Genomic DNA, 9,563 nt, shown 5'->3' on the forward strand with positions numbered 1-9,563 from the left:
CAGATTCAAACAGCCTCAGTGGACACGGGTCTGTCCATGGCTGGAGCGAACAGGCCTCGGGGCAGGGTGCAGCTGGTCAGTAACGATGGGGTCAGGAGGAGCCCTCTGTGGGGAGCAGATCACTGCACACCTGCTGCCGTGGGGCTCTCACACCTTGGGTGCCATCAGAGATGGGAGAGACCAGTAGGTGGGAGGCAATGTGACCTAGTGGCTACGGCACAAAACTGGGGCTTGGAAGATGTGGGTTCAAATCCCAGCTCTGCTAGTGGTGAGCTAGGGCAAGTCACTTCCCTGCTCTGTGCCTCAGTTTCCCCATTGGTAACCATAGTGACATCCTGGGCAAAGTGCTTTGACATCTACCGATGAAGGGTGCTAGATATTATTATTATGGGCTTCAGTGCTGGCCCTGTCTGGCAGTCCCTGGGTCTCTATTCCCTTCTCTTGGATGGACCCCCAGTCAGGCGTGGGGCGCCGTGGGGCCGGTGCTGCCCACACACAGACGATCTCAGCCCAGGAGGGGCTCAGCTCAAAGGGCTGATGGTCGCCCTCAGCAGCTGGTTTCTTGCAGTGAGAATTCCCCTTCCCCCGAGTGCCAACTTGGCCCCCATGCACCCTGTGTGGCCTCTGAGGGCAGGGAGGGGGGGCATTTCCCCTGCAGGACCTGGATCCAGACAACGCCTGTCTGTGCGTGGCACTTCCCTGGACAGAGCCCTTGGCCCTGGAACAGGACACACCAGGCAGGGGGGGCTTCAGGACCCCTGGGCTTGTGGCCCTGCTTCCTGGGGAGGCCAGGGCTTGCCCCGGGATGTTCTGCCTTGGGGTTTGGTCTGAGGCAGATAGAATCTGTCCAGCCCCATAACGACCCCATCTCCAGCTGCTCCCCATGTCCTGGCATCAATTGTGGCTCCCTGCCCCCCAACATGTGGGTGAGGGAGGCCAGATGGGGTCTGGGGCCCACAGTCTTTGCTTTGGGGAGGCTTTGATCCTCCCTGAGAGGCTAAACACACGTTCTCCGCTCCCCTCGGCGGGCAGACGGGGCTGCAGTGCCCCCCACTCCAGTAGCAAACTTCTCTTAACTCCGTGTAACAGTCACTTCACGGCTGGCACTGGCTGGCTCCGGGGTTCAGGGAATAGGACAGGGGCCTTTTCCCTCGAGGGCGCTGTGACTGTCTCCAATCCGGCTCCGGGGTGGAGGGAATGGGTGGCCCAGAAGTGTGGGGACTGGGACACAAGGCGCTGGTTCACACACAGCCCACGTTGAGAGTCACTGAAATTTGTTTCCATCTGGTGGCAGGAATTAGTGGCACCATCGAGGGCCAGCTGGCCCATGCCCACCTGCCAGGAGCTCCTCATTGGTATTTGTGACCCTGGGGAGAGGGGTCAGATCAGAATTCCCTGGCACATACGCACGTGGCAAACCCCGCTGCCCCAGCATGTCCAGGCACCAGAACCCGTGGGCTGGGAACAACCCACCCGCCCCCGTGCCTGGCACCTGGCTCCCTGCCGGGGGAGGCTCTCCGGCGACTTGGCTTTGCTGTTGTTTGTTGCTCTGAGTCCCCAGGAGTCAGATCCCTCCATACGCGTCCCCCGGAGCTGCCGGCCATCCCTGTGCACGGAGCACCCACTGCCTTTACCATACAAGTCCAGGAATGTGTGATTCCCTCCCCTCCGCAGTCGGCAGAACATCCAGGAGCAGCCCGAGCGGCTCCAAGGAGGGAGCGGGTTACTCAGCGCCGCGTGGGGCCGGGGCAGAGAAGATTTATCTCACTTACTGGCATTTCCCTTCCCCAGTGGCCCACTCCCCCGGTACGTAGCCCAGACACACAGGGCTGGGCAGGATTTCACAGCTTCCAATTACTGTCCAGAGAGCACAGTACCAGATCCCAGGGTGAGAGACACAGGATGGATATAGAGAGAGATGATGAGTGTGTATGGGGATAGATAGATAGGTAGATGCCTTCTCACAATCCCCTAAGAACTGGGCACTATCATTATACCCATTTTACAGATGGGGAAACTGAGGCCCCGACAGGGCTGTACCTTGCCCAAGCTCACCCCACAAGCTGGTGGCAGAGCTGGCATCAGCCTGGCTTTCCCCGTTCCTAGTTCAGGGGGCCTGTCTCACTGCAATAATCCTCTCTGAGTTTTCTACCCTTTAGGATCCCTTTGCACCCTAAGGCTCTTAAAGAACCGGACAGGCTGCGCTTACAGAGGAACCTCCCCCTGCTCTCCCCCCTCACTGAAACGCCGCCACTCGTGGGGTGGGACGCTGATTGGCAGTGCACAGCAACACTGCACGGGGTAGGACAGGAAGTGAAGGCGCCCTCCACGCCAGGGGAGACCTGGAAGTGGGATGCCATGACCCAGGCTGGCGTGAGATGCAGCCCCTGGCGCTAGCACCTGACGTTGGCCAAAAGCACCAAGGTATTTGGATACCGGCGAGGCCAGGAGCTCAGAGCAGCTCGTACCAGCAGCACAGCAGTGGCCTCCGCCCCGGGCTGGCGAGGTGCAGAGGGAGGTCGGTGCCCTGAAGGGACCCCAGGGCTTCTCTGCCCAGTGCTCTCTGGAGGCTGCGCTCCACGGCCTCTGCCTAGCTCTGCTCCCCGCAGGGCGATGTCTGGGCACAGCCACCCCCAGGGAACCGGGTCTCTGTGGGAAGCTATTGACCCCCACGGCTCAGAGCCGGTGCCCAGCCCGTGATTAGCTCTGGGTGCGTGGCTATTATCCCTGGCATGGGGGGAACGTGGCTGGCTGCTCTGTGGCTTGTGGGAAGCCGGCCAGGAGGGCAGAGTGGCTTGGTTCCTAGCACGAAGCTGCCATCGGTCAGGGCTGGGGACGTCCCCCCGGAGCCAGGCAGGACCCTATTTTTACTGAGGGGTGGGGGTCCCAGGAAGCCCGAGCTGGGAAGACCTAAGGAAGTTCCAGGTCTCTCCAGCCCCCAGGACACTTGGCTGGGGACCTCCAGCCTGGACAGGCCTTGGCTGCTGAGGGAGATGTGCTGGGCTGCTCCGGGGCCTGTAGAGCTGGGACTGGCTCGCTGTGAGATCGTGGGGGTCCTGATCCATCAAAACATCCCTCCCCCCGTATATCCTCTCCCCCCCCAAACTCACCTCACGTGGAGACCCCAGCCATGTGTTCCCCTCTCCCCATGATGCACCCCTGTCCCCTTGCAGCCGTGGTGTGGCAGCTGATGGCTGGATGTGCAGAGGAGGGACTCGGGGGTCCCAATCCAAGGTGGTGGGCACCTTGCACTGGGATGGGGTCAGAGCCCATCTGTGCCCCGTCCACATCCAGCGCACGGCCCCTCGGCCCCGGCTGAGCTCAGCCCCTGGGCACTGACCCAGCCCTGAGAATGGTGACCCCACAACCATCCCTGGTGCCCTCCGCTGTGGGGCTCAGAGTGCCTCACAGCCAGCACTGAGCCAGGTTAGCGCCCCGCTGGCGGAGGGATGTCTGAGCCGCACCAGCCACACCTCCCCTGTGCTAGGCCTGGGCTATCACGACTAGAAGCCAGGGTTGGGGGCTGAGGGCGGCCCTGGGCGGAGGAAGCAGCTGGCTGGTGGTGGGACCACTGGCTTTGCGAGGCTCAGGGACAGGCCCTGCACTGAAGCTGGCCTGTAGGGGACGCTGCAGCCCAAGCTCCCTGGGCCCCCAGCACGCACAGGGTACAGCTTTGGGGGTGCCCAGCACTGCCCGTGGCTGTGAGGGTGCCGGGGAGAGGGGGCACTGCAGGGGGCAGGACAGGAATCCCACTGTGTGCTCTGGGCGGTCCATGGGCCCCTGCTGAGGGGGCAGGTTGGGCTCTGGGTCAAACTTCTCCAGGGTTTGGGGGGTGGAGGGGGGGATCTCCTGGCTCAGCCCATTAGGGAGGGATGGAAACAGTTGCCCAGGTGGGGCCCAGCCCATGGATGAGGGGTGGGGCGGGAGTGTGGATGGGTCTGCACTGGGCTGATCTCTCTATGCAGCTGGATCTGGCAGGAACTAGTCCAACAGCACATTCCCGGGGACAGCGGGCTAATGGTGGCTCATGTCCCATGCTCTCCTGTTAGGGGGGGGCCTCCTGCCCAGGCTGTGCCACGGGAACGCCCTCGGCATTGCCCTCGCTGGGAGCGGGGAGCTCCTGGGAACGGCCAGCTCATACGACCCCCCCAACGGGATTTCGGGGTCCTCGGGGCAGCTGTGGGAGAGGTAGGTTGAGCACAACAGGGAAGCAGGCAGTCCAGGATGTGACACGGACTCCCTGGTGGCCCTAGGCAGGTCCCCTCCCCCTGGTCCTGCCTCAGTTTCCCCCTGTGAAAGGTGCTCTGCGATCTCAGGGCTGAGCTGCGAGGTTCCCGAGCAAACGGCGGCCCTGGCGGAGGGATTCTCTCCTGAGAGGCTGGCTTGGCCGGCTCCAGGCTACGCCCCCGGCTGGGTGCGGGCTGGGCGCCAGGCCCTGTCTCCTGGAGAACAGGGAGCACCGTTTCCAGGAGCTGCTTCCCAAAAAGGACCTGTGGCGGGCGGCTGGAGCCGGTAGAGAGCTGGCCCCTTGCCAGGCCGCACAGGGACCTCGCTGCCCAAAAAGGGAAGGCTGGGCTCTCCTTGGGGGCGGGGGAGGTGCAGCCACGCACCCAGCCCCGGGATTGGACTGGCCCATTTGTAGCCCCGTGGGCCCAGCCACTAGAGGGTGACTCCCCCCCCACCCCAATACACAGGCAGACACACCACTGTGCATACATAAACATATGCACACGCATGCAAACGCACACACACAATCACCTTGTGCTGGAGACAGAGCAGCAGGAAAGGCTTCCCCAGCGGTGTAATGGGGACCGTGTCTTGCGAAGGGCTGTGGCCACAAGTGCCCTGCCCACGCAGAGGCAGCCAAGGGGCCGTAGCGAGGCCGGGGAATGACATCCCAGCATTCAGGCTGGGTTTGCTGCCGGATTTCACACGTTCACCCGTGTGGGTTTGGCCGGTGCATGGATGGGAGGCTAACAACAAGTCGGGGTGGCAATGCCAAAGGTGGAGGGCGTGTCCCAGCAACGTGCTGGGGGAAATGGGGCCCGTAGGGGACGCTGGAGGCAGGGATACCCTTTGCATCATTCATCACCATCAAACGCACACAGTCACACCTGTTGCACCAGCTTCACTCCCCGCGGCTGCTGGCGTTACGCCAGGCAGCGTGTAGTGATTGGGATGGAAATCTGGGGTCCTCACAGCTTGAGGTTGTCAAAGGGCCCGTGACACCTGCATTATTTGCTGCCTGCTTGGATTCGCCCCTGTGCGGCCTATCAGTTGCGTTGCTCACACTGTTCACAGACATCGTGCCCCACCCCTGGGGTGGCTGCATTTCAGAGCGGGCCAGATTCTCCAAAGTGCTCAGCACCCAGCAGAGAATGAGGGAGAATCGCCCCTCCCTGCCCCGCCCCCAGTGTCATGGCAATTGGGCCTCATAAGCAGCTGGTCACTGGCCCATGCGTGAAGTGAGCTGGGGGAACCTCAGCTTAGCTGTTGCTAAAAGTGAGTGCCTTTTGCCCACACATCAAAGCTGGGCCATGCTAGGATTTCTGGGTTACAGGCCGGGAAACTGAGGCATAGGAAGGGACTCACCTAGTAACACCCTGCAGGGGAGTGGCAGAGCCAGGAACAGAACCCAGGTGCCTGAGTCCCAGGCCTGTGCTCTCTCCACTGGCCCATGCTGCCTCCTTGGTGCTGGGGTCCAGATTTCAAAACCTCATCACAGCTGCCATTCATCCCCGCTTCTTTATCAGCAGCCTCAGCAGAGGCCAAGGTCTGACTGAATCATGGGGTCTGAGCCAACCTCTCCCCCTGGGACTGTTGTCCAGGGGAAGGGCTGAGGCCCGATGATGGAGCACATTTTCCTGGGAGCAGGCCCAGGGCAGGCAGCCTGAGCACACCGTCAGCCTCCCACCCCCACTGTGCCCTTCCACAAGGGGCCCTGCGCCCCCGCCAGGCGGGTGATTCTTCCCAGCAGGCTGCTGGTGAGCAGCGGCCCCAGTTAGCGGCACTGCAGAGGTGGCTGCAGCTCGGCACATTTCCTTGCCCCGTGGGGCCTTAGAACATCAACAGCAAAATGAATCAGATCCCAGGACTGGGCCGGGGCCCTGCCCGCCAACCCGGTGCCGTGGTCGCCCACCCCCACTGGCTGAGATCTCCAGGGCTCTTTACCGGGTGCCCTTCGTTTTCCTTTATGGAAAAAACCCCAAACAAATTCCCCTTTTTGCCAGAAACTCGTCTCATGTAGCGATAAAGTGAGGAAGGCCAAAAGCTAAGCAGAGCTGGACCTTGCCCAGGGAATTAAAACCAATAGTAAAAGGTTCTAGAGCCATATAAACAGGAAGAAAACCAAGAAAGAAGAAGTGTGACCACTAAGCACTGAGGATGGGGTGGAGGTTAAGGATAATCTAGGCATGGCCCAATATCTAAACAAATACTTTGCCTCCATTTGTAATGAGGCTAATGATGAGCTTGGGGATAGTGGCAGGGTAGTTAATGGGTCTGAGGATACGGAGATAGAAATTACCACATCCGAGGTAGAAGCCAAACTCGAACAGCTTAATGGGACTAAACTGGGGGGGCCGGGTAATCTCCATCCAAGAATATGAAAGGAACTAGCATGTGAAATTGCAAGTGCATTAGCAAGGATTTTGAATGAATCTGTAAACTCAGGGGCTATACGTATGACTGGAGAATTGTTAACATAGTTCCTATTTTTAAGAAAGGGAAAGAAAGTGTTCCGGGAAACTACAGGTCTGTTAGTTTGACCTCAGTAGTATGCAAGGTCTTGGGAAAAATTTTGAAAGAGAAAGTTAAGGACACCGAGGTTAACGGTAATTGGGACAAAATACAACATGGCTTTACAAAAGGTAGATCGTGCCAGACCAACCTGATCTCCTTTTTGAGAAGACAACAGATGTTTTAGACAAAGGGAATGCACTGGATCTAATTAACCTAGATTTCAGTCAGGCGTTTGATACGGTTCCACATGGGGAATTATTAGTTAAATTGGAAAAGATGGGGATTAATATGAGAATTGGAAGATGGATAAAGAACTGGTTAAAGGGGAGACTACAACAGGACGTACTGAAATGTGAACTGTCAGGCTGGAGGGTGGTTATTGGTGGAGTTCCTCGGGGATCGGTCTTGGGACCAATCTTATTTAACATTTTCATTAATGACCTTGGCACAAAAAGTGGGAGTGTGCTAATAACATTTGCAGATGACACAAAGGGAGGTATTGCCAATACGGAGGAGGGACCTGATATCATGCAAGAAGATCTGATCTTGAAAACTTGAGTAATAGAAGTTGGATGAAATGTAATCGTGCAAAGTGCAAGGCCATGCATTTAGGGACTAATAACAAGAATTTCTGCTATAAGCTGGGGATGCATCAGAGGAGGAGAAGGACCTGGGTGTATTGGTTGATCTCAGGATGACTATGAGCCACCAATGTGATGTGGCTGTGAAAAAAGCTAATGTGGTCCTTGGATGCATCAGACGAGGTGTTTCCAGTAGAGATAGGGAGGTGTTAATACCATTATACAAAGCACTGGTCAAACCTCCTCTGGAACATTGTGTGCAGTTCTGGATCCCCATGTTTAAGAAAGACAAATTTAAACTGGAACAGGTGCAGAGAAGGGCTACTAGGATGATCTGAGGAATGGAAAATCTGCCTTATGAGAGGAGACTCAAAGGGCTTGGCTTGTTTAGCCTAACCAAAGGAAGGCTGAGGGGAGATATGATTGCTCTCTATAAATACCTCAGAGGGATGAATACCAGGGAGGGAGAGGAATAATTTAAATACAGCACCAGTGTGGACACAAGAACTAATGGATATAAACTGGCCATCAGGAAGTTTAGACTTGAAATTAGACGCAGGTTTCTAGCCATCAGAGGAGTGAAGTTCTGTAATAACCTTCCAAGGGGAGCAGTGGGGACTGGGCAAAGAAAACCTAGCTGGCTTCAAAACTGAGCTTGTAAATGTATGGAGGGGATGGTAGGATGGGACAGCCTAGTTTGGCAATTCACTGATCTTTGGCTCCTGGTGGTAGATATGCCCGGGGTCTGTGATGGGATGTTCGATGTGGCAGGTTCTGAGTTATTACAGAGAATTCTTTCTGGGTGTCTGGCTGGTGAGCCTTGCCCACATGCTCAGGGTTTAGCTGATCGCCGTATTTGGAGTTGGGAAGGAATCGGATTGGCAAAGGCTCTGGGGGTTTTTCACCTTCTGCTGTAGCATGGGGCACGGCTCAGTTGCTGGTGGATTCTCTGTACTTTAAAATCTTTAGATCATGATTTGGGGACTTTACTAACTCAGTCCTAGGCTGGGGTCTGTTACAGGAGTGGGCGGGTGAGGTTCTGTGGCCCGCGTTGTGCAGGGGGTCAGACTAGATGGTCATATTGGTCATTTCTGACCTTCGAGTCTCTGAGACTCCTGGGGGCCCGGCTGGGGCAGACCGCACAGCGGCACCAGCTCTGGCTGCTGCGGGACAGGGACCAGTGCGGGGCTGCCCCAACGGCTGACCTTTTGTTTTGCCGGTGGGTGCCCCACTCTGGCTCCACCATCCCCCCGCCAGGGTCAGGAGGCGGCAGGCTGTGCCTGGACACAAGCCCCCTACAAGCAGCCCCGATCCTGCCCCTGCCCCTGCCGCTGGGACTGGGGAAAGGGGGGGAGGGGGGACCATTGGCGGCAGGGCAGGATCAGGACTGCAGGGTGGTGGAAGATCCTGGGCAGCAGGATCAGGACTGGCTACCACTGGCAGAAGGCTGTGCCGGCTGCCCTCCCTGCTCCCTGGTTCTGGTTCACTCCCCAGGGATTCACCGGCTTACACCCACCCAGCACAGTGATGGGGAGCCCCACACCAGCTGCCTGTGCCTGCCCCGCTTCGGGGCTTCCCCCTCCCATCCCTTCAGGTGGGACTCACGGGAGATCTGCTGTTGGGGCTCAGGACATCCAATTTTCCAGCCAAGAGCCCCAAACCACCCCCAGTCCTAGCCTAGCCGGGCTCCCTCCGGGACTCACCTGCTCCTTGGCGGCCTGGGGTCCCGCAGCCACACACATGCTGTCACCCCCGAGGGAGGCACAAATGAATGCAGGTAGGAGGAGAGGAGACACTGCAGGCAGGGTGGCCCCAACCCCCAGGTGAGCAGCAAAGTGTCCAGCACAACAACCAGCCTCACCCCCTCCCAACCCCGGAAAACACGTCGGGTTTTTTGTTACAGTGGGGGGAGCGGGAGACACATAGCTAGAGAGTTGGGGCCCCCCGCCCTGGCTGGGGGCCACCCTGAGGCTGCCAGAGGCTGGAGCCCCCCAGGGGCCTGGGGTCAGAATGGCTCAGCTCTGCCCTGGGGGGAACAAGGAGGAAAGAATTCACGGCTGATTGATTTAACCTGATTCAATCAGATGCTAATCAGCGGCCAGGCGGGTGGGGCAAGACCAACTGCAGCCACCGTCCGCGGATGAAATGGCTGATTGATGGACCATGCCAGCAGCTGATCGCCCCCGGCCGTCCCAGTGGGTGCTGAGCACCCGCTGTTTTTTTTCTGTGGGTGCTGGGGCT

General features: G+C 58.4%; 1 long non-coding RNA gene across 1 annotated transcript; it reads right to left on the reverse strand.

Moving 5' to 3' along the window:
- Window positions 1-658: 658 nt before the first annotated feature.
- Window positions 659-9,242, reverse strand: LOC137144628 (uncharacterized). Its single transcript, XR_010917442.1, has 2 exons — window positions 9,026-9,242; window positions 659-1,367 (listed from the first exon to the last, which is right to left on the reverse strand). It is a non-coding gene; the product is annotated as an uncharacterized lncRNA (long non-coding RNA).
- Between the last annotated feature and the right edge of the window lie 321 nt (window positions 9,243-9,563).

The sequence above is a fragment of the Emydura macquarii genome, unplaced genomic scaffold, assembly GCF_026122565.2.
Source record: "Emydura macquarii macquarii isolate MOO-44397 ecotype Brisbane River unplaced genomic scaffold, CSIRO-AGI_Emac_v2 contig_3472, whole genome shotgun sequence".
Lineage (NCBI taxonomy): Eukaryota > Metazoa > Chordata > Testudines > Chelidae > Emydura > Emydura macquarii.